Raw genomic sequence first — 25,258 nt, 5'->3', positions numbered from 1 at the left:
TAGGAGTATGTGAATTCAGCATGTAAAATTTCTGTAACCCTATTAGAGAAGGTACAGATTATGAGAGTTTTGTAGCGTGGCAGTTGGTAAATTCACTCAAACGGAGTTCTGTAACACCAGTGCAGCAGACACAGCTTACGGGCATCCGTAGCTTGAGAGTAGGTAAATGCAGCATATGGAAGGTCTATAACCCAAGTGTAGACGACACAGCCTATGGGAGTCCTGTAGCTTGGAAGTAGGCAAATGCAGCCTATGGGACTTCTGTTATCCTAGTGTAGCAGACACAGCTCATGGGAGTTCTGCCGCCTGGGTGTAGGCAAATGCAGCATTTCGGAATTCTGTAACCCTACTGTAGCAGACACAGCTTTCGGGAGTTCTGTAGCTTGGGAGAAGGTCAATGCACGATATGAGACTTCTGTAACTCTAGTGTATTAGACAGCTTCCAGGAGGTCTAAAGCTTGGGAGAAGGCAAATGCAATAAATAGGAGTTCTGTAACTCTAGTGTATTAGACACAGCATATGGGAGTTCTGTTATCCTAGTGTAGCAGACACAGCTTATGGGAGTTCTGTTATCCTAGCGTAGCAGACACAGCTTATGGGAGTTCTGCCACCTGGGTGTAGGCAAATGCAGCATATGGGAATTCTGTAACCGTAGTGTAGCAGACAGAGTTGACGAGAGGTCTGTAGCTTGGGAGAAGGAAAATGCAGCATGTGTGAGTTCTGTAAGACTAGTTTAGCAGACACAGCGTATAGGAGTTCTGTAGCTTCGGAGTAGGTAAATGTAGTAAATGGGAGTTCTGCAACCGTATTGCAGCAGACACAGCTTACGGGAGTACTATACCTTGGAAGCAGGTAAATGCAGTATATAGCAGTTGTGTAACCCTAGTGTTGCAGACACAACGTACAGGAGTTCTGCACCTTGGGAGTAGGTAAATTCAGTATATGAAGTTCTGTAACCCTAGTGTAGCAGACACAGTTACAGAAGGGCTGTAGCTTGGGAGTTGGTAAATGTAGCATAAGGCATCTCTGTAACACTAGTATAGCAGAAATCAGCTTACAGGAGTTTTGTAGCTTGGGAGTAGGTAAATGTAGTAAATGGGAGTTCTGCAACCGTATTGCTGCAGACAGAGCTTATGGGACTGCTGCACCTTGGAAGCAGGTAAATGCGGTATATAGCAGTTGTGTAACCCTAGTGTTGCAGACACAAGTTGCAGAAGTTCTGCACCTTGGGAGTAGGTAAATTCAGTATATGAAGTTCTGTAACCCTAGTGTAGCAGACACAGTTACAGAAGGGCTGTAGCTTGGGAGTTGGTAAATGTAGCATAAGGCATCTCTGTAACACTAGTATAGCAGAAATCAGCTTACAGGAGTTTTGTAGCTTGGGAGTAGGTAAATGTAGTAAATGGGAGTTCTGCAACCGTATTGCTGCAGACAGAGCTTATGGGACTGCTGCACCTTGGAAGCAGGTAAATGCAGTGTAAAGCTGTATATTTCTGTAGCTTCGGAGTTGGTAAGTGCAGCATATGGTAGATCTGTAACCCTAGTGTAGCAGACACAGCTTACAGGAGTTCTGTAGCTTGGGAGTAGGTAAATGTAACGCTAATGTAGCAGAAAACAGCTTACAGGCATTTTGTAGCTTGTGAGTAGGTAAATGTAGTAAATGGGAGTTCTGTAACCGTAGTGTCGCAGACACAGCTTATGGGAGTTCTGTACCTTGGATACAGGTAAAGCAGCATATAGGAGTTCTGTAACGCTAGTTTAGCAGACACAGCTTTCAGGATTTCTGTAGCTTGGGAGTTGGTAAGTGCAGCATATGGTAGATCTGTAACCCTAGTGTTGCAGACACAGCACACAGGAGTTCTGTGGATTCAGGGTAGGTAAATGCAGCATGTAAAATTTCTGTAACCTATTAGAGAAGGTACAGATTATGAGAGTTTTGTAGCGTGGCAGTTGGTAAATTCACTCAAACGGAGTTCTGAAACACCAGTGCAGCAGACACAGCTTACGGGCATCTGTAGCTTGGGAGTAGGTAAATGCAGTATATGGAAGTTCTATAACCCAAGTGTAGACGACACAGCCTACGGGAGTCCTGTAGCTTGGAAGTAGGTAAATGCAGCGTATGGGAGTTCTGTTATCCTAGTGTAGCAGACACAGCTTATGGGAGTTCTGCCGCCTGGGTGTAGGCAAAAGCAGCATATGGGAATTCTATAACTGCAGTGTAGCAGACAGAGTTGACGAGAGGTCTGTAGCTAGGGAGAAGGAAAATGCAGCATATGTGAGTTCTGTAAGACTAGTTTAGCAGACACAGCGTATAGGAGTTCTCTAGCTTCGGAGTAGGTAAATGTAGTAAAGGGAGTTCTGCAACCGTATTGCAGCAGACAGAGCTTACGGCAGTACTGCACCTTGGAAGCAGGTAAATGCGGTATATAGCAGTTGTGTAACCCTAGTGTTGCAGACACAAGTTGCAGAAGTTCTGCACCTTGGGAGTAGGTAAATTCAGTATATGAAGTTCTGTAACCCTAGTGTAGCAGACACAGCTTACGGAAGTTCTGTAGCTTGGGAGTGGGTAAAAGTAGCATATGGCAGCTAACACTATTGTAGCAGAAATCAGCTTAGAGGAATTTTGTAGCTTGTGAGTAGGTAAATGTAGAAAATGGGAGTTCTGTAACCGTATTGCAGCAGACAGAGCTTAGGTTAGTGCTATACCTTGGAAGCATGTAAATGCAGTATATAGGTGTTCGGTAACGCTAGTTTAGCAGATAGAGCTTACGGGATTTCTGAAGCTTGGGAGTAGGTAAGTGCAGCAGATGGTAGATCTGTAACCCAATGAAGCAGACACAGCTTACGGGAGTTCTGTAGCTTAGGAGTATGTGAATTCAGCATGTAAAATTTCTGTAACCCTATTAGAGAAGGTACAGATTATGAGAGTTTTGTAGCGTGGCAGTTGGTAAATTCACTCAAACGGAGTTCTGTAACACCAGTGCAGCAGACACAGCTTACAGGCATCCGTAGCTTGAGAGTAGGTAAATGCAGCATATGGAAGGTCTATAACCCAAGTGTAGACGACACAGCCTATGGGAGTCCTGTAGCTTGGAAGTAGGCAAATGCAGCCTATGGGACTTCTGTTATCCTAGTGTAGCAGACACAGCTCATGGGAGTTCTGCCGCCTGGGTGTAGGCAAATGCAGCATTTCGGAATTCTGTAACCCTACTGTAGCAGACACAGCTTTCGGGAGTTCTGTAGCTTGGGAGAAGGTCAATGCACGATATGAGACTTCTGTAACTCTAGTGTATTAGACAGCTTCCAGGAGGTCTAAAGCTTGGGAGAAGGCAAATGCAATAAATAGGAGTTCTGTAACTCTAGTGTATTAGACACAGCATATGGGAGTTCTGTTATCCTAGTGTAGCAGACACAGCTTATGGGAGTTCTGTTATCCTAGCGTAGCAGACACAGCTTATGGGAGTTCTGCCACCTGGGTGTAGGCAAATGCAGCATATGGGAATTCTGTAACCGTAGTGTAGCAGACAGAGTTGACGAGAGGTCTGTAGCTTGGGAGAAGGAAAATGCAGCATGTGTGAGTTCTGTAAGACTAGTTTAGCAGACACAGCGTATAGGAGTTCTGTAGCTTCGGAGTAGGTAAATGCAGTAAATGGGAGTTCTGCAACCGTATTGCAGCAGACACAGCTTACGGGAGTACTATACCTTGGAAGCAGGTAAATGCAGTATATAGCAGTTGTGTAACCCTAGTGTTGCAGACACAACGTACAGGAGTTCTGCACCTTGGGAGTAGGTAAATTCAGTATATGAAGTTCTGTAACCCTAGTGTAGCAGACACAGTTACAGAAGGGCTGTAGCTTGGGAGTTGGTAAATGTAGCATAAGGCATCTCTGTAACACTAGTATAGCAGAAATCAGCTTACAGGAGTTTTGTAGCTTGGGAGTAGGTAAATGTAGTAAATGGGAGTTCTGCAACCGTATTGCTGCAGACAGAGCTTATGGGACTGCTGCACCTTGGAAGCAGGTAAATGCAGTGTAAAGCTGTATATTTCTGTAGCTTCGGAGTTGGTAAGTGCAGCATATGGTAGATCTGTAACCCTAGTGTAGCAGACACAGCTTACAGGAGTTCTGTAGCTTGGGAGTAGGTAAATGTAACGCTAATGTAGCAGAAAACAGCTTACAGGCATTTTGTAGCTTGTGAGTAGGTAAATGTAGTAAATGGGAGTTCTGTAACCGTAGTGTCGCAGACACAGCTTATGGGAGTTCTGTACCTTGGATACAGGTAAAGCAGCATATAGGAGTTCTGTAACGCTAGTTTAGCAGACACAGCTTTCAGGATTTCTGTAGCTTGGGAGTTGGTAAGTGCAGCATATGGTAGATCTGTAACCCTAGTGTTGCAGACACAGCACACAGGAGTTCTGTGGATTCAGGGTAGGTAAATGCAGCATGTAAAATTTCTGTAACCTATTAGAGAAGGTACAGATTATGAGAGTTTTGTAGCGTGGCAGTTGGTAAATTCACTCAAACGGAGTTCTGAAACACCAGTGCAGCAGACACAGCTTACGGGCATCTGTAGCTTGGGAGTAGGTAAATGCAGTATATGGAAGTTCTATAACCCAAGTGTAGACGACACAGCCTACGGGAGTCCTGTAGCTTGGAAGTAGGTAAATGCAGCGTATGGGAGTTCTGTTATCCTAGTGTAGCAGACACAGCTTATGGGAGTTCTGCCGCCTGGGTGTAGGCAAAAGCAGCATATGGGAATTCTATAACTGCAGTGTAGCAGACAGAGTTGACGAGAGGTCTGTAGCTAGGGAGAAGGAAAATGCAGCATATGTGAGTTCTGTAAGACTAGTTTAGCAGACACAGCGTATAGGAGTTCTCTAGCTTCGGAGTAGGTAAATGTAGTAAAGGGAGTTCTGCAACCGTATTGCAGCAGACAGAGCTTACGGCAGTACTGCACCTTGGAAGCAGGTAAATGCGGTATATAGCAGTTGTGTAACCCTAGTGTTGCAGACACAAGTTGCAGAAGTTCTGCACCTTGGGAGTAGGTAAATTCAGTATATGAAGTTCTGTAACCCTAGTGTAGCAGACACAGCTTACGGAAGTTCTGTAGCTTGGGAGTGGGTAAAAGTAGCATATGGCAGCTAACACTATTGTAGCAGAAATCAGCTTAGAGGAATTTTGTAGCTTGTGAGTAGGTAAATGTAGAAAATGGGAGTTCTGTAACCGTATTGCAGCAGACAGAGCTTAGGTTAGTGCTATACCTTGGAAGCATGTAAATGCAGTATATAGGTGTTCGGTAATGCTAGTTTAGCAGATAGAGCTTACGGGATTTCTGAAGCTTGGGAGTAGGTAAGTGCAGCAGATGGTAGATCTGTAACCCAATGAAGCAGACACAGCTTACGGGAGTTCTGTAGCTTAGGAGTATGTGAATTCAGCATGTAAAATTTCTGTAACCCTATTAGAGAAGGTACAGATTATGAGAGTTTTGTAGCGTGGCAGTTGGTAAATTCACTCAAACGGAGTTCTGTAACACCAGTGCAGCAGACACAGCTTACGGGCATCCGTAGCTTGAGAGTAGGTAAATGCAGCATATGGAAGGTCTATAACCCAAGTGTAGACGACACAGCCTATGGGAGTCCTGTAGCTTGGAAGTAGGCAAATGCAGCCTATGGGACTTCTGTTATCCTAGTGTAGCAGACACAGCTCATGGGAGTTCTGCCGCCTGGGTGTAGGCAAATGCAGCATTTCGGAATTCTGTAACCCTACTGTAGCAGACACAGCTTTCGGGAGTTCTGTAGCTTGGGAGAAGGTCAATGCACGATATGAGACTTCTGTAACTCTAGTGTATTAGACAGCTTCCAGGAGGTCTAAAGCTTGGGAGAAGGCAAATGCAATAAATAGGAGTTCTGTAACTCTAGTGTATTAGACACAGCATATGGGAGTTCTGTTATCCTAGTGTAGCAGACACAGCTTATGGGAGTTCTGTTATCCTAGCGTAGCAGACACAGCTTATGGGAGTTCTGCCACCTGGGTGTAGGCAAATGCAGCATATGGGAATTCTGTAACCGTAGTGTAGCAGACAGAGTTGACGAGAGGTCTGTAGCTTGGGAGAAGGAAAATGCAGCATGTGTGAGTTCTGTAAGACTAGTTTAGCAGACACAGCGTATAGGAGTTCTGTAGCTTCGGAGTAGGTAAATGTAGTAAATGGGAGTTCTGCAACCGTATTGCAGCAGACACAGCTTACGGGAGTACTATACCTTGGAAGCAGGTAAATGCAGTATATAGCAGTTGTGTAACCCTAGTGTTGCAGACACAACGTACAGGAGTTCTGCACCTTGGGAGTAGGTAAATTCAGTATATGAAGTTCTGTAACCCTAGTGTAGCAGACACAGTTACAGAAGGGCTGTAGCTTGGGAGTTGGTAAATGTAGCATAAGGCATCTCTGTAACACTAGTATAGCAGAAATCAGCTTACAGGAGTTTTGTAGCTTGGGAGTAGGTAAATGTAGTAAATGGGAGTTCTGCAACCGTATTGCTGCAGACAGAGCTTATGGGACTGCTGCACCTTGGAAGCAGGTAAATGCAGTGTAAAGCTGTATATTTCTGTAGCTTCGGAGTTGGTAAGTGCAGCATATGGTAGATCTGTAACCCTAGTGTAGCAGACACAGCTTACAGGAGTTCTGTAGCTTGGGAGTAGGTAAATGTAACGCTAATGTAGCAGAAAACAGCTTACAGGCATTTTGTAGCTTGTGAGTAGGTAAATGTAGTAAATGGGAGTTCTGTAACCGTAGTGTCGCAGACACAGCTTATGGGAGTTCTGTACCTTGGATACAGGTAAAGCAGCATATAGGAGTTCTGTAACGCTAGTTTAGCAGACACAGCTTTCAGGATTTCTGTAGCTTGGGAGTTGGTAAGTGCAGCATATGGTAGATCTGTAACCCTAGTGTTGCAGACACAGCACACAGGAGTTCTGTGGATTCAGGGTAGGTAAATGCAGCATGTAAAATTTCTGTAACCTATTAGAGAAGGTACAGATTATGAGAGTTTTGTAGCGTGGCAGTTGGTAAATTCACTCAAACGGAGTTCTGAAACACCAGTGCAGCAGACACAGCTTACGGGCATCTGTAGCTTGGGAGTAGGTAAATGCAGTATATGGAAGTTCTATAACCCAAGTGTAGACGACACAGCCTACGGGAGTCCTGTAGCTTGGAAGTAGGTAAATGCAGCGTATGGGAGTTCTGTTATCCTAGTGTAGCAGACACAGCTTATGGGAGTTCTGCCGCCTGGGTGTAGGCAAAAGCAGCATATGGGAATTCTATAACTGCAGTGTAGCAGACAGAGTTGACGAGAGGTCTGTAGCTAGGGAGAAGGAAAATGCAGCATATGTGAGTTCTGTAAGACTAGTTTAGCAGACACAGCGTATAGGAGTTCTCTAGCTTCGGAGTAGGTAAATGTAGTAAAGGGAGTTCTGCAACCGTATTGCAGCAGACAGAGCTTACGGCAGTACTGCACCTTGGAAGCAGGTAAATGCGGTATATAGCAGTTGTGTAACCCTAGTGTTGCAGACACAAGTTGCAGAAGTTCTGCACCTTGGGAGTAGGTAAATTCAGTATATGAAGTTCTGTAACCCTAGTGTAGCAGACACAGCTTACGGAAGTTCTGTAGCTTGGGAGTGGGTAAAAGTAGCATATGGCAGCTAACACTATTGTAGCAGAAATCAGCTTAGAGGAATTTTGTAGCTTGTGAGTAGGTAAATGTAGAAAATGGGAGTTCTGTAACCGTATTGCAGCAGACAGAGCTTAGGTTAGTGCTATACCTTGGAAGCATGTAAATGCAGTATATAGGTGTTCGGTAATGCTAGTTTAGCAGATAGAGCTTATGGGATTTCTGAAGCTTGGGAGTAGGTAAGTGCAGCAGATGGTAGATCTGTAACCCAATGAAGCAGACACAGCTTACGGGAGTTCTGTAGCTTAGGAGTATGTGAATTCAGCATGTAAAATTTCTGTAACCCTATTAGAGAAGGTACAGATTATGAGAGTTTTGTAGCGTGGCAGTTGGTAAATTCACTCAAACGGAGTTCTGTAACACCAGTGCAGCAGACACAGCTTACGGGCATCCGTAGCTTGAGAGTAGGTAAATGCAGCATACGGAAGGTCTATAACCCAAGTGTAGACGACACAGCCTATGGGAGTCCTGTAGCTTGGAAGTAGGCAAATGCAGCCTATGGGACTTCTGTTATCCTAGTGTAGCAGACACAGCTCATGGGAGTTCTGCCGCCTGGGTGTAGGCAAATGCAGCATTTCGGAATTCTGTAACCCTACTGTAGCAGACACAGCTTTCGGGAGTTCTGTAGCTTGGGAGAAGGTCAATGCACGATATGAGACTTCTGTAACTCTAGTGTATTAGACACAGCATATGGGAGTTCTGTTATCCTAGTGTAGCAGACACAGCTTATGGGAGTTCTGTTATCCTAGCGTAGCAGACACAGCTTATGGGAGTTCTGCCACCTGGGTGTAGGCAAATGCAGCATATGGGAATTCTGTAACCGTAGTGTAGCAGACAGAGTTGACGAGAGGTCTGTAGCTTGGGAGAAGGAAAATGCAGCATGTGTGAGTTCTGTAAGACTAGTTTAGCAGACACAGCGTATAGGAGTTCTGTAGCTTCGGAGTAGGTAAATGTAGTAAATGGGAGTTCTGCAACCGTATTGCAGCAGACACAGCTTACGGGAGTACTATACCTTGGAAGCAGGTAAATGCAGTATATAGCAGTTGTGTAACCCTAGTGTTGCAGACACAACGTACAGGAGTTCTGCACCTTGGGAGTAGGTAAATTCAGTATATGAAGTTCTGTAACCCTAGTGTAGCAGACACAGTTACAGAAGGGCTGTAGCTTGGGAGTTGGTAAATGTAGCATAAGGCATCTCTGTAACACTAGTATAGCAGAAATCAGCTTACAGGAGTTTTGTAGCTTGGGAGTAGGTAAATGTAGTAAATGGGAGTTCTGCAACCGTATTGCTGCAGACAGAGCTTATGGGACTGCTGCACCTTGGAAGCAGGTAAATGCAGTGTAAAGCTGTATATTTCTGTAGCTTCGGAGTTGGTAAGTGCAGCATATGGTAGATCTGTAACCCTAGTGTAGCAGACACAGCTTACAGGAGTTCTGTAGCTTGGGAGTAGGTAAATGTAACGCTAATGTAGCAGAAAACAGCTTACAGGCATTTTGTAGCTTGTGAGTAGGTAAATGTAGTAAATGGGAGTTCTGTAACCGTAGTGTCGCAGACACAGCTTATGGGAGTTCTGTACCTTGGATACAGGTAAAGCAGCATATAGGAGTTCTGTAACGCTAGTTTAGCAGACACAGCTTTCAGGATTTCTGTAGCTTGGGAGTTGGTAAGTGCAGCATATGGTAGATCTGTAACCCTAGTGTTGCAGACACAGCACACAGGAGTTCTGTGGATTCAGGGTAGGTAAATGCAGCATGTAAAATTTCTGTAACCTATTAGAGAAGGTACAGATTATGAGAGTTTTGTAGCGTGGCAGTTGGTAAATTCACTCAAACGGAGTTCTGAAACACCAGTGCAGCAGACACAGCTTACGGGCATCTGTAGCTTGGGAGTAGGTAAATGCAGTATATGGAAGTTCTATAACCCAAGTGTAGACGACACAGCCTACGGGAGTCCTGTAGCTTGGAAGTAGGTAAATGCAGCGTATGGGAGTTCTGTTATCCTAGTGTAGCAGACACAGCTTATGGGAGTTCTGCCGCCTGGGTGTAGGCAAAAGCAGCATATGGGAATTCTATAACTGCAGTGTAGCAGACAGAGTTGACGAGAGGTCTGTAGCTAGGGAGAAGGAAAATGCAGCATATGTGAGTTCTGTAAGACTAGTTTAGCAGACACAGCGTATAGGAGTTCTCTAGCTTCGGAGTAGGTAAATGTAGTAAAGGGAGTTCTGCAACCGTATTGCAGCAGACAGAGCTTACGGCAGTACTGCACCTTGGAAGCAGGTAAATGCGGTATATAGCAGTTGTGTAACCCTAGTGTTGCAGACACAAGTTGCAGAAGTTCTGCACCTTGGGAGTAGGTAAATTCAGTATATGAAGTTCTGTAACCCTAGTGTAGCAGACACAGCTTACGGAAGTTCTGTAGCTTGGGAGTGGGTAAAAGTAGCATATGGCAGCTAACACTATTGTAGCAGAAATCAGCTTAGAGGAATTTTGTAGCTTGTGAGTAGGTAAATGTAGAAAATGGGAGTTCTGTAACCGTATTGCAGCAGACAGAGCTTAGGTTAGTGCTATACCTTGGAAGCATGTAAATGCAGTATATAGGTGTTCGGTAATGCTAGTTTAGCAGATAGAGCTTATGGGATTTCTGAAGCTTGGGAGTAGGTAAGTGCAGCAGATGGTAGATCTGTAACCCAATGAAGCAGACACAGCTTACGGGAGTTCTGTAGCTTAGGAGTATGTGAATTCAGCATGTAAAATTTCTGTAACCCTATTAGAGAAGGTACAGATTATGAGAGTTTTGTAGCGTGGCAGTTGGTAAATTCACTCAAACGGAGTTCTGTAACACCAGTGCAGCAGACACAGCTTACGGGCATCCGTAGCTTGAGAGTAGGTAAATGCAGCATACGGAAGGTCTATAACCCAAGTGTAGACGACACAGCCTATGGGAGTCCTGTAGCTTGGAAGTAGGCAAATGCAGCCTATGGGACTTCTGTTATCCTAGTGTAGCAGACACAGCTCATGGGAGTTCTGCCGCCTGGGTGTAGGCAAATGCAGCATTTCGGAATTCTGTAACCCTACTGTAGCAGACACAGCTTTCGGGAGTTCTGTAGCTTGGGAGAAGGTCAATGCACGATATGAGACTTCTGTAACTCTAGTGTATTAGACACAGCATATGGGAGTTCTGTTATCCTAGTGTAGCAGACACAGCTTATGGGAGTTCTGTTATCCTAGCGTAGCAGACACAGCTTATGGGAGTTCTGCCACCTGGGTGTAGGCAAATGCAGCATATGGGAATTCTGTAACCGTAGTGTAGCAGACAGAGTTGACGAGAGGTCTGTAGCTTGGGAGAAGGAAAATGCAGCATGTGTGAGTTCTGTAAGACTAGTTTAGCAGACACAGCGTATAGGAGTTCTGTAGCTTCGGAGTAGGTAAATGTAGTAAATGGGAGTTCTGCAACCGTATTGCAGCAGACACAGCTTACGGGAGTACTATACCTTGGAAGCAGGTAAATGCAGTATATAGCAGTTGTGTAACCCTAGTGTTGCAGACACAACGTACAGGAGTTCTGCACCTTGGGAGTAGGTAAATTCAGTATATGAAGTTCTGTAACCCTAGTGTAGCAGACACAGTTACAGAAGGGCTGTAGCTTGGGAGTTGGTAAATGTAGCATAAGGCATCTCTGTAACACTAGTATAGCAGAAATCAGCTTACAGGAGTTTTGTAGCTTGGGAGTAGGTAAATGTAGTAAATGGGAGTTCTGCAACCGTATTGCTGCAGACAGAGCTTATGGGACTGCTGCACCTTGGAAGCAGGTAAATGCAGTGTAAAGCTGTATATTTCTGTAGCTTCGGAGTTGGTAAGTGCAGCATATGGTAGATCTGTAACCCTAGTGTAGCAGACACAGCTTACAGGAGTTCTGTAGCTTGGGAGTAGGTAAATGTAACGCTAATGTAGCAGAAAACAGCTTACAGGCATTTTGTAGCTTGTGAGTAGGTAAATGTAGTAAATGGGAGTTCTGTAACCGTAGTGTCGCAGACACAGCTTATGGGAGTTCTGTACCTTGGATACAGGTAAAGCAGCATATAGGAGTTCTGTAACGCTAGTTTAGCAGACACAGCTTTCAGGATTTCTGTAGCTTGGGAGTTGGTAAGTGCAGCATATGGTAGATCTGTAACCCTAGTGTTGCAGACACAGCACACAGGAGTTCTGTGGATTCAGGGTAGGTAAATGCAGCATGTAAAATTTCTGTAACCTATTAGAGAAGGTACAGATTATGAGAGTTTTGTAGCGTGGCAGTTGGTAAATTCACTCAAACGGAGTTCTGAAACACCAGTGCAGCAGACACAGCTTACGGGCATCTGTAGCTTGGGAGTAGGTAAATGCAGTATATGGAAGTTCTATAACCCAAGTGTAGACGACACAGCCTACGGGAGTCCTGTAGCTTGGAAGTAGGTAAATGCAGCGTATGGGAGTTCTGTTATCCTAGTGTAGCAGACACAGCTTATGGGAGTTCTGCCGCCTGGGTGTAGGCAAAAGCAGCATATGGGAATTCTATAACTGCAGTGTAGCAGACAGAGTTGACGAGAGGTCTGTAGCTAGGGAGAAGGAAAATGCAGCATGTGTGAGTTCTGTAACACTAGTTTAGCAGACACAGCGTATAGGAGTTCTCTAGCTTCGGAGTAGGTAAATGTAGTAAAGGGAGTTCTGCAACCGTATTGCAGCAGACAGAGCTTACGGCAGTACTGCACCTTGGAAGCAGGTAAACGCGGTATATAGCAGTTGTGTAACCCTAGTGTTGCAGACACAAGTTGCAGAAGTTCTGCACCTTGGGAGTAGGTAAATTCAGTATATGAAGTTCTGTAACCCTAGTGTAGCAGACACAGCTTACGGGAGTTCTGTAGCTTGGGAGTGGGTAAAAGTAGCATATGGCAGCTAACACTATTGTAGCAGAAATCAGCTTAAAGGAATTTTGTAGCTTGTGAGTAGGTAAATGTAGAAAATGGGAGTTCTGTAACCGTATTGCAGCAGACAGAGCTTAGGTTAGTGCTATACCTTGGAAGCATGTAAATGCAGTATATAGGTGTTCGGTAACGCTAGTTTAGCAGATAGAGCTTACGGGATTTCTGAAGCTTGGGAGTAGGTAAGTGCAGCAGATGGTAGATCTGTAACCCAATGAAGCAGACACAGCTTACGGGAGTTCTGTAGCTTAGGAGTATGTGAATTCAGCATGTAAAATTTCTGTAACCCTATTAGAGATGGTACAGATTATGAGAGTTTTGTAGCGTGGCAGTTGGTAAATTCACTCAAACGGAGTTCTGTAACACCAGTGCAGCAGACACAGCTTACGGGCATCCGTAGCTTGAGAGTAGGTAAATGCAGCATATGGAAGGTCTATAACCCAAGTGTAGACGACACAGCCTATGGGAGTCCTGTAGCTTGGAAGTAGGCAAATGCAGCCCATGGGACTTCTGTTATCCTAGTGTAGCAGACACAGCTCATGGGAGTTCTGCCGCCTGGGTGTAGGCAAATGCAGCATTTCGGAATTCTGTAACCCTACTGTAGCAGACACAGCTTTCGGGAGTTCTGTAGCTTGGGAGAAGGTCAATGCACGATATGAGACTTCTGTAACTCTAGTGTATTAGACAGCTTCCAGGAGGTCTAAAGCTTGGGAGAAGGCAAATGCAATAAATAGGAGTTCTGTAACTCTAGTGTATTAGACACAGCATATGGGAGTTCTGTTATCCTAGTGTAGCAGACACAGCTTATGGGAGTTCTGTTATCCTAGCGTAGCAGACACAGCTTATGGGAGTTCTGCCACCTGGGTGTAGGCAAATGCAGCATATGGGAATTCTGTAACCGTAGTGTAGCAGACAGAGTTGACGAGAGGTCTGTAGCTTGGGAGAAGGAAAATGCAGCATGTGTGAGTTCTGTAAGACTAGTTTAGCAGACACAGCGTATAGGAGTTCTGTAGCTTCGGAGTAGGTAAATGTAGTAAATGGGAGTTCTGCAACCGTATTGCAGCAGACACAGCTTACGGGAGTACTATACCTTGGAAGCAGGTAAATGCAGTATATAGCAGTTGTGTAACCCTAGTGTTGCAGACACAACGTACAGGAGTTCTGCACCTTGGGAGTAGGTAAATTCAGTATATGAAGTTCTGTAACCCTAGTGTAGCAGACACAGTTACAGAAGGGCTGTAGCTTGGGAGTTGGTAAATGTAGCATAAGGCATCTCTGTAACACTAGTATAGCAGAAATCAGCTTACAGGAGTTTTGTAGCTTGGGAGTAGGTAAATGTAGTAAATGGGAGTTCTGCAACCGTATTGCTGCAGACAGAGCTTATGGGACTGCTGCACCTTGGAAGCAGGTAAATGCAGTGTAAAGCTGTATATTTCTGTAGCTTCGGAGTTGGTAAGTGCAGCATATGGTAGATCTGTAACCCTAGTGTAGCAGACACAGCTTACAGGAGTTCTGTAGCTTGGGAGTAGGTAAATGTAACACTAATGTAGCAGAAAACAGCTTACAGGCATTTTGTAGCTTGTGAGTAGGTAAATGTAGTAAATGGGAGTTCTGTAACCGTAGTGTCGCAGACACAGCTTATGGGAGTTCTGTACCTTGGATACAGGTAAAGCAGCATATAGGAGTTCTGTAACGCTAGTTTAGCAGACACAGCTTTCAGGATTTCTGTAGCTTGGGAGTTGGTAAGTGCAGCATATGGTAGATCTGTAACCCTAGTGTTGCAGACACAGCACACAGGAGTTCTGTGGATTCAGGGTAGGTAAATGCAGCATGTAAAATTTCTGTAACCTATTAGAGAAGGTACAGATTATGAGAGTTTTGTAGCGTGGCAGTTGGTAAATTCACTCAAACGGAGTTCTGAAACACCAGTGCAGCAGACACAGCTTACGGGCATCTGTAGCTTGGGAGTAGGTAAATGCAGTATATGGAAGTTCTATAACCCAAGTGTAGACGACACAGCCTACGGGAGTCCTGTAGCTTGGAAGTAGGTAAATGCAGCGTATGGGAGTTCTGTTATCCTAGTGTAGCAGACACAGCTTATGGGAGTTCTGCCGCCTGGGTGTAGGCAAAAGCAGCATATGGGAATTCTATAACTGCAGTGTAGCAGACAGAGTTGACGAGAGGTCTGTAGCTAGGGAGAAGGAAAATGCAGCATGTGTGAGTTCTGTAAGACTAGTTTAGCAGACACAGCGTATAGGAGTTCTCTAGCTTCGGAGTAGGTAAATGTAGTAAAGGGAGTTCTGCAACCGTATTGCAGCAGACAGAGCTTACGGCAGTACTGCACCTTGGAAGCAGGTAAATGCGGTATATAGCAGTTGTGTAACCCTAGTGTTGCAGACACAACGTACAGGAGTTCTGCACCTTGGGAGTAGGTAAATTCAGTATATGAAGTTCTGTAACCCTAGTGTAGCAGACACAGTTACAGAAGGGCTGTAGCTTGGGAGTTGGTAAATGTAGCATAAGGCATCTCTGTAACACTAGTATAGCAGAAATCAGCTTACAGGAGTTTTGTAGCTTGGGAGTAGGTAAATGTAGTAAATGGGAGTTCTGCAACCGTATTGCTGCAGACAGAGCTTATGGGACTGCTGCACCTTGGAAGCAGGTAAATGCAGTGTAAAGCTGTATATTTCTGTAGCTTCGGAGTTGGTAAGTGCAGCATATGGTAGATCTGTAACCCTAGTGTAGCAGACACAGCTTACAGGAGTTCTGTAGCTTGCGAGTAGGTAAATGTAACGCTAATGTAGCAGAAAACAGCTTACAGGCATTTTGTAGCTTGTGAGTAGGTAAATGTAGTAAATGGGAGTTCTGTAACCGTAGTGTCGCAGACACAGCTTATGGGAGTTCTGTACCTTGGATACAGGTAAAGCAGCATATAGGAGTTCTGTAACGCTAGTTTAGCAGACACAGCTTTCAGGATTTCTGTAGCTTGGGAGTTGGTAAGTGCAGCATATGGTAGATCTGTAACCCTAGTGTTGCAGACACAGCACACAGGAGTTCTGTGGATTCAGGGTAGGTAAATGCAGCATGTAAAATTTCTGTAACCTATTAGAGAAGGTACAGATTATGAGAGTTTTGTAGCGTGGCAGTTGGTAAATTCACTCAAACGGAGTTCTGAAACACCAGTGCAGCAGACACAGCTTACGGGCATCTGTAGCTTGGGAGTAGGTAAATGCAGTATATGGAAGTTCTATAACCCAAGTGTAGACGACACAGCCTACGGGAGTCCTGTAGCTTGGAAGTAGGTAAATGCAGCGTATGGGAGTTCTGTTATCCTAGTGTAGCAGACACAGCTTATGGGAGTTCTGCCGCCTGGGTGTAGGCAAAAGCAGCATATGGGAATTCTATAACTGCAGTGTAGCAGACAGAGTTGACGAGAGGTCTGTAGCTAGGGAGAAGGAAAATGCAGCATGTGTGAGTTCTGTAACACTAGTTTAGCAGACACAGCGTATAGGAGTTCTCTAGCTTCGGAGTAGGTAAATGTAGTAAAGGGAGTTCTGCAACCGTATTGCAGCAGACAGAGCTTACGGCAGTACTGCACCTTGGAAGCAGGTAAACGCGGTATATAGCAGTTGTGTAACCCTAGTGTTGCAGACACAAGTTGCAGAAGTTCTGCACCTTGGGAGTAGGTAAATTCAGTATATGAAGTTCTGTAACCCTAGTGTAGCAGACACAGCTTACGGGAGTTCTGTAGCTTGGGAGTGGGTAAAAGTAGCATATGGCAGCTAACACTATTGTAGCAGAAATCAGCTTAAAGGAATTTTGTAGCTTGTGAGTAGGTAAATGTAGAAAATGGGAGTTCTGTAACCGTATTGCAGCAGACAGAGCTTAGGTTAGTGCTATACCTTGGAAGCATGTAAATGCAGTATATAGGTGTTCGGTAATGCTAGTTTAGCAGATAGAGCTTACGGGATTTCTGAAGCTTGGGAGTAGGTAAGTGCAGCAGATGGTAGATCTGTAACCCAATGAAGCAGACACAGCTTACGGGAGTTCTGTAGCTTAGGAGTATGTGAATTCAGCATGTAAAATTTCTGTAACCCTATTAGAGAAGGTACAGATTATGAGAGTTTTGTAGCGTGGCAGTTGGTAAATTCACTCAAACGGAGTTCTGTAACACCAGTGCAGCAGACACAGCTTACGGGCATCCGTAGCTTGAGAGTAGGTAAATGCAGCATATGGAAGGTCTATAACCCAAGTGTAGACGACACAGCCTATGGGAGTCCTGTAGCTTGGAAGTAGGCAAATGCAGCCTATGGGACTTCTGTTATCCTAGTGTAGCAGACACAGCTCATGGGAGTTCTGCCGCCTGGGTGTAGGCAAATGCAGCATTTCGGAATTCTGTAACCCTACTGTAGCAGACACAGCTTTCGGGAGTTCTGTAGCTTGGGAGAAGGTCAATGCACGATATGAGACTTCTGTAACTCTAGTGTATTAGACAGCTTCCAGGAGGTCTAAAGCTTGGGAGAAGGCAAATGCAATAAATAGGAGTTCTGTAACTCTAGTGTATTAGACACAGCATATGGGAGTTCTGTTATCCTAGTGTAGCAGACACAGCTTATGGGAGTTCTGTTATCCTAGCGTAGCAGACACAGCTTATGGGAGTTCTGCCACCTGGGTGTAGGCAAATGCAGCATATGGGAATTCTGTAACCGTAGTGTAGCAGACAGAGTTGACGAGAGGTCTGTAGCTTGGGAGAAGGAAAATGCAGCATGTGTGAGTTCTGTAAGACTAGTTTAGCAGACACAGCGTATAGGAGTTCTGTAGCTTCGGAGTAGGTAAATGTAGTAAATGGGAGTTCTGCAACCGTATTGCAGCAGACACAGCTTACGGGAGTACTATACCTTGGAAGCAGGTAAATGCAGTATATAGCAGTTGTGTAACCCTAGTGTTGCAGACACAACGTACAGGAGTTCTGCACCTTGGGAGTAGGTAAATTCAGTATATGAAGTTCTGTAACCCTAGTGTAGCAGACACAGTTACAGAAGGGCTGTAGCTTGGGAGTTGGTAAATGTAGCATAAGGCATCTCTGTAACACTAGTATAGCAGAAATCAGCTTACAGGAGTTTTGTAGCTTGGGAGTAGGTAAATGTAGTAAATGGGAGTTCTGCAACCGTATTGCTGCAGACAGAGCTTATGGGACTGCTGCACCTTGGAAGCAGGTAAATGCAGTGTAAAGCTGTATATTTCTGTAGCTTCGGAGTTGGTAAGTGCAGCATATGGTAGATCTGTAACCCTAGTGTAGCAGACACAGCTTACAGGAGTTCTGTAGCTTGGGAGTAGGTAAATGTAACACTAATGTAGCAGAAAACAGCTTACAGGCATTTTGTAGCTTGTGAGTAGGTAAATGTAGTAAATGGGAGTTCTGTAACCGTAGTGTCGCAGACACAGCTTATGGGAGTTCTGTACCTTGGATACAGGTAAAGCAGCATATAGGAGTTCTGTAACGCTAGTTTAGCAGACACAGCTTTCAGGATTTCTGTAGCTTGGGAGTTGGTAAGTGCAGCATATGGTAGATCTGTAACCCTAGTGTTGCAGACACAGCACACAGGAGTTCTGTGGATTCAGGGTAGGTAAATGCAGCATGTAAAATTTCTGTAACCTATTAGAGAAGGTACAGATTATGAGAGTTTTGTAGCGTGGCAGTTGGTAAATTCACTCAAACGGAGTTCTGAAACACCAGTGCAGCAGACACAGCTTACGGGCATCTGTAGCTTGGGAGTAGGTAAATGCAGTATATGGAAGTTCTATAACCCAAGTGTAGACGACACAGCCTACGGGAGTCCTGTAGCTTGGAAGTAGGTAAATGCAGCGTATGGGAGTTCTGTTATCCTAGTGTAGCAGACACAGCTTATGGGAGTTCTGCCGCCTGGGTGTAGGCAAAAGCAGCATATGGGAATTCTATAACTGCAGTGTAGCAGACAGAGTTGACGAGAGGTCTGTAGCTAGGGAGAAGGAAAATGCAGCATATGTGAGTTCTGTAACACTAGTTTAGCAGACACAGCGTATAGGAGTTCTCTAGCTTCGGAGTAGGTAAATGTAGTAAAGGGAGTTCTGCAACCGTATTGCAGCAGACAGAGCTTACGGGAGTACTATACCTTGGAAGCAGGTAAATGCGGTATATAGCAGTTGTGTAACCCTAGTGTTGCAGACACAAGTTGCAGAAGTTCTGCACCTTGGGAGTAGGTAAATTCAGTATATGAAGTTCTGTAACCCTAGTGTAGCAGACACAGCTTACGGAAGTTCTGTAGCTTGGGAGTGGGTAAAAGTAGCATATGGCAGCTAACACTATTGTAGCAGAAATCAGCTTAGAGGAATTTTGTAGCTTGTGAGTAGGTAAATGTAGAAAATGGGAGTTCTGTAACCGTATTGCAGCAGACAGAGCTTAGGTTAGTGCTATACCTTGGAAGCATGTAAATGCAGTATATAGGTGTTCGGTAATGCTAGTTTAGCAGATAGAGCTTACGGGATTTCTGAAGCTTGGGAGTAGGTAAGTGCAGCAGATGGTAGATCTGTAACCCAATGAAGCAGACACAGCTTACGGGAGTTCTGTAGCTTAGGAGTATGTGAATTCAGCATGTAAAATTTCTGTAACCCTATTAGAGAAGGTACAGATTATGAGAGTTTTGTAGCGTGGCAGTTGGTAAATTCACTCAAACGGAGTTCTGTAACACCAGTGCAGCAGACACAGCTTACGGGCATCCGTAGCTTGAGAGTAGGTAAATGCAGCATATGGAAGGTCTATAACCCAAGTGTAGACGACACAGCCTATGGGAGTCCTGTAGCTTGGAAGTAGGCAAATGCAGCCTATGGGACTTCTGTTATCCTAGTGTAGCAGACACAGCTCATGGGAGTTCTGCCGCCTGGGTGTAGGCAAATGCAGCATTTCGGAATTCTGTAACCCTACTGTAGCAGACACAGCTTTCGGGAGTTCTGTAGCTTGGGAGAAGGTCAATGCACGATATGAGACTTCTGTAACTCTAGTGTATTAGACAGCTTCCAGGAGGTCTAAAGCTTGGGAGAAGGCAAATGCAATAAATAGGAGTTCTGTAACTCTAGTGTATTAGACACAGCATATGGGAGTTCTGTTATCCTAGTGTAGCAGACACAGCTTATGGGAGTTCTGTTATCCTAGCGTAGCAGACACAGCTTATGGGAGTTCTGCCACCTGGGTGTAGGCAAATGCAGCATATGGGAATTCTGTAACCGTAGTGTAGCAGACAGAGTTGACGAGAGGTCTGTAGCTTGGGAGAAGGAAAATGCAGCATGTGTGAGTTCTGTAAGACTAGTTTAGCAGACACAGCGTATAGGAGTTCTGTAGCTTCGGAGTAGGTAAATGTAGTAAATGGGAGTTCTGCAACCGTATTGCAGCAGACACAGCTTACGGGAGTACTATACCTTGGAAGCAGGTAAATGCAGTATATAGCAGTTGTGTAACCCTAGTGTTGCAGACACAACGTACAGGAGTTCTGCACCTTGGGAGTAGGTAAATTCAGTATATGAAGTTCTGTAACCCTAGTGTAGCAGACACAGTTACAGAAGGGCTGTAGCTTGGGAGTTGGTAAATGTAGCATAAGGCATCTCTGTAACACTAGTATAGCAGAAATCAGCTTACAGGAGTTTTGTAGCTTGGGAGTAGGTAAATGTAGTAAATGGGAGTTCTGCAACCGTATTGCTGCAGACAGAGCTTATGGGACTGCTGCACCTTGGAAGCAGGTAAATGCAGTGTAAAGCTGTATATTTCTGTAGCTTCGGAGTTGGTAAGTGCAGCATATGGTAGATCTGTAACCCTAGTGTAGCAGACACAGCTTACAGGAGTTCTGTAGCTTGCGAGTAGGTAAATGTAACACTAATGTAGCAGAAAACAGCTTACAGGCATTTTGTAGCTTGTGAGTAGGTAAATGTAGTAAATGGGAGTTCTGTAACCGTAGTGTCGCAGACACAGCTTATGGGAGTTCTGTACCTTGGATACAGGTAAAGCAGCATATAGGAGTTCTGTAACGCTAGTTTAGCAGACACAGCTTTCAGGATTTCTGTAGCTTGGGAGTTGGTAAGTGCAGCATATGGTAGATCTGTAACCCTAGTGTTGCAGACACAGCACACAGGAGTTCTGTGGATTCAGGGTAGGTAAATGCAGCATGTAAAATTTCTGTAACCTATTAGAGAAGGTACAGATTATGAGAGTTTTGTAGCGTGGCAGTTGGTAAATTCACTCAAACGGAGTTCTGAAACACCAGTGCAGCAGACACAGCTTATGGGCATCTGTAGCTTGGGAGTAGGTAAATGCAGTATATGGAAGTTCTATAACCCAAGTGTAGACGACACAGCCTACGGGAGTCCTGTAGCTTGGAAGTAGGTAAATGCAGCGTATGGGAGTTCTGTTATCCTAGTGTAGCAGACACAGCTTATGGGAGTTCTGCCGCCTGGGTGTAGGCAAAAGCAGCATATGGGAATTCTATAACTGCAGTGTAGCAGACAGAGTTGACGAGAGGTCTGTAGCTAGGGAGAAGGAAAATGCAGCATATGTGAGTTCTGTAAGACTAGTTTAGCAGACACAGCGTATAGGAGTTCTCTAGCTTCGGAGTAGGTAAATGTAGTAAAGGGAGTTCTGCAACCGTATTGCAGCAGACAGAGCTTACGGCAGTACTGCACCTTGGAAGCAGGTAAATGCGGTATATAGCAGTTGTGTAACCCTAGTGTTGCAGACACAAGTTGCAGAAGTTCTGCACCTTGGGAGTAGGTAAATTCAGTATATGAAGTTCTGTAACCCTAGTGTAGCAGACACAGCTTACGGAAGTTCTGTAGCTTGGGAGTGGGTAAAAGTAGCATATGGCAGCTAACACTATTGTAGCAGAAATCAGCTTAGAGGAATTTTGTAGCTTGTGAGTAGGTAAATGTAGAAAATGGGAGTTCTGTAACCGTATTGCAGCAGACAGAGCTTAGGTTAGTGCTATACCTTGGAAGCATGTAAATGCAGTATATAGGTGTTCGGTAATGCTAGTTTAGCAGATAGAGCTTACGGGATTTCTGAAGCTTGGGAGTAGGTAAGTGCAGCAGATGGTAGATCTGTAACCCAATGAAGCAGACACAGCTTACGGGAGTTCTGTAGCTTAGGAGTATGTGAATTCAGCATGTAAAATTTCTGTAACCCTATTAGAGAAGGTACAGATTATGAGAGTTTTGTAGCGTGGCAGTTGGTAAATTCACTCAAACGGAGTTCTGTAACACCAGTGCAGCAGACACAGCTTACAGGCATCCGTAGCTTGAGAGTAGGTAAATGCAGCATATGGAAGGTCTATAACCCAAGTGTAGACGACACAGCCTATGGGAGTCCTGTAGCTTGGAAGTAGGCAAATGCAGCCTATGGGACTTCTGTTATCCTAGTGTAGCAGACACAGCTCATGGGAGTTCTGCCGCCTGGGTGTAGGCAAATGCAGCATTTCGGAATTCTGTAACCCTACTGTAGCAGACACAGCTTTCGGGAGTTCTGTAGCTTGGGAGAAGGTCAATGCACGATATGAGACTTCTGTAACTCTAGTGTATTAGACACAGCATATGGGAGTTCTGTTATCCTAGTGTAGCAGACACAGCTTATGGGAGTTCTGTTATCCTAGCGTAGCAGACACAGCTTATGGGAGTTCTGCCACCTGGGTGTAGGCAAATGCAGCATATGGGAATTCTGTAACCGTAGTGTAGCAGACAGAGTTGACGAGAGGTCTGTAGCTTGGGAGAAGGAAAATGCAGCATGTGTGAGTTCTGTAAGACTAGTTTAGCAGACACAGCGTATAGGAGTTCTGTAGCTTCGGAGTAGGTAAATGTAGTAAATGGGAGTTCTGCAACCGTATTGCAGCAGACACAGCTTACGGGAGTACTATACCTTGGAAGCAGGTAAATGCAGTATATAGCAGTTGTGTAACCCTAGTGTTGCAGACACAACGTACAGGAGTTCTGCACCTTGGGAGTAGGTAAATTCAGTATATGAAGTTCTGTAACCCTAGTGTAGCAGACACAGTTACAGAAGGGCTGTAGCTTGGGAGTTGGTAAATGTAGCATAAGGCATCTCTGTAACACTAGTATAGCAGAAATCAGCTTACACGAGTTTTGTAGCTTGGGAGTAGGTAAATGTAGTAAATGGGAGTTCTGCAACCGTATTGCTGCAGACAGAGCTTATGGGACTGCTGCACCTTGGAAGCAGGTAAATGCAGTGTAAAGCTGTATATTTCTGTAGCTTCGGAGTTGGTAAGTGCAGCATATGGTAGATCTGTAACCCTAGTGTAGCAGACACAGCTTACAGGAGTTCTGTAGCTTGCGAGTAGGTAAATGTAACGCTAATGTAGCAGAAAACAGCTTACAGGCATTTTGTAGCTTGTGAGTAGGTAAATGTAGTAAATGGGAGTTCTGTAACCGTAGTGTCGCAGACACAGCTTATGGGAGTTCTGTACCTTGGATACAGGTAAAGCAGCATATAGGAGTTCTGTAACGCTAGTTTAGCAGACACAGCTTTCAGGATTTCTGTAGCTTGGGAGTTGGTAAGTGCAGCATATGGTAGATCTGTAACCCTAGTGTTGCAGACACAGCACACAGGAGTTCTGTGGATTCAGGGTAGGTAAATGCAGCATGTAAAATTTCTGTAACCTATTAGAGAAGGTACAGATTATGAGAGTTTTGTAGCGTGGCAGTTGGTAAATTCACTCAAACGGAGTTCTGAAACACCAGTGCAGCAGACACAGCTTACGGGCATCTGTAGCTTGGGAGTAGGTAAATGCAGTATATGGAAGTTCTATAACCCAAGTGTAGACGACACAGCCTACGGGAGTCCTGTAGCTTGGAAGTAGGTAAATGCAGCGTATGGGAGTTCTGTTATCCTAGTGTAGCAGACACAGCTTATGGGAGTTCTGCCGCCTGGGTGTAGGCAAAAGCAGCATATGGGAATTCTATAACTGCAGTGTAGCAGACAGAGTTGACGAGAGGTCTGTAGCTAGGGAGAAGGAAAATGCAGCATGTGTGAGTTCTGTAACACTAGTTTAGCAGACACAGCGTATAGGAGTTCTCTAGCTTCGGAGTAGGTAAATGTAGTAAAGGGAGTTCTGCAACCGTATTGCAGCAGACAGAGCTTACGGCAGTACTGCACCTTGGAAGCAGGTAAACGCGGTATATAGCAGTTGTGTAACCCTAGTGTTGCAGACACAAGTTGCAGAAGTTCTGCACCTTGGGAGTAGGTAAATTCAGTATATGAAGTTCTGTAACCCTAGTGTAGCAGACACAGCTTACAGGAGTTCTGTAGCTTGGGAGTAGGTAAATGTAACGCTAATGTAGCAGAAAACAGCTTACAGGCATTTTGTAGCTTGTGAGTAGGTAAATGTAGTAAATGGGAGTTCTGTAACCGTAGTGTCGCAGACACAGCTTATGGGAGTTCTGTACCTTGGATACAGGTAAAGCAGCATATAGGAGTTCTGTAACGCTAGTTTAGCAGACACAGCTTTCAGGATTTCTGTAGCTTGGGAGTTGGTAAGTGCAGCATATGGTAGATCTGTAACCCTAGTGTTGCAGACACAGCACACAGGAGTTCTGTGGATTCAGGGTAGGTAAATGCAGCATGTAAAATTTCTGTAACCTATTAGAGAAGGTACAGATTATGAGAGTTTTGTAGCGTGGCAGTTGGTAAATTCACTCAAACGGAGTTCTGAAACACCAGTGCAGCAGACACAGCTTACGGGCATCTGTAGCTTGGGAGTAGGTAAATGCAGTATATGGAAGTTCTATAACCCAAGTGTAGACGACACAGCCTACGGGAGTCCTGTAGCTTGGAAGTAGGTAAATGCAGCGTATGGGAGTTCTGTTATCCTAGTGTAGCAGACACAGCTTATGGGAGTTCTGCCGCCTGGGTGTAGGCAAAAGCAGCATATGGGAATTCTATAACTGCAGTGTAGCAGACAGAGTTGACGAGAGGTCTGTAGCTAGGGAGAAGGAAAATGCAGCATATGTGAGTTCTGTAAGACTAGTTTAGCAGACACAGCGTATAGGAGTTCTGTAGCTTCGGAGTAGGTAAATGTAGTAAAGGGAGTTCTGCAACCGTATTGCAGCAGACAGAGCTTACGGCAGTACTGCACCTTGGAAGCAGGTAAATGCGGTATATAGCAGTTGTGTAACCCTAGTGTTGCAGACACAAGTTGCAGAAGTTCTGCACCTTGGGAGTAGGTAAATTCAGTATATGAAGTTCTGTAACCCTAGTGTAGCAGACACAGCTTACGGAAGTTCTGTAGCTTGGGAGTGGGTAAAAGTAGCATATGGCAGCTAACACTATTGTAGCAGAAATCAGCTTAGAGGAATTTTGTAGCTTGTGAGTAGGTAAATGTAGAAAATGGGAGTTCTGTAACCGTATTGCAGCAGACAGAGCTTAGGTTAGTGCTATACCTTGGAAGCATGTAAATGCAGTATATAGGTGTTCGGTAATGCTAGTTTAGCAGATAGAGCTTACGGGATTTCTGAAGCTTGGGAGTAGGTAAGTGCAGCAGATGGTAGATCT

This window comes from Oryctolagus cuniculus, chromosome 10 (genome assembly GCF_051225735.1).
Source record: "Oryctolagus cuniculus isolate XC-2025 breed Fujian yellow rabbit chromosome 10, ASM5122573v1, whole genome shotgun sequence".
NCBI classification, from domain to species: Eukaryota; Metazoa; Chordata; class Mammalia; order Lagomorpha; family Leporidae; genus Oryctolagus; species Oryctolagus cuniculus.
Note: the sequence above shows the minus strand (reverse complement) of the source record.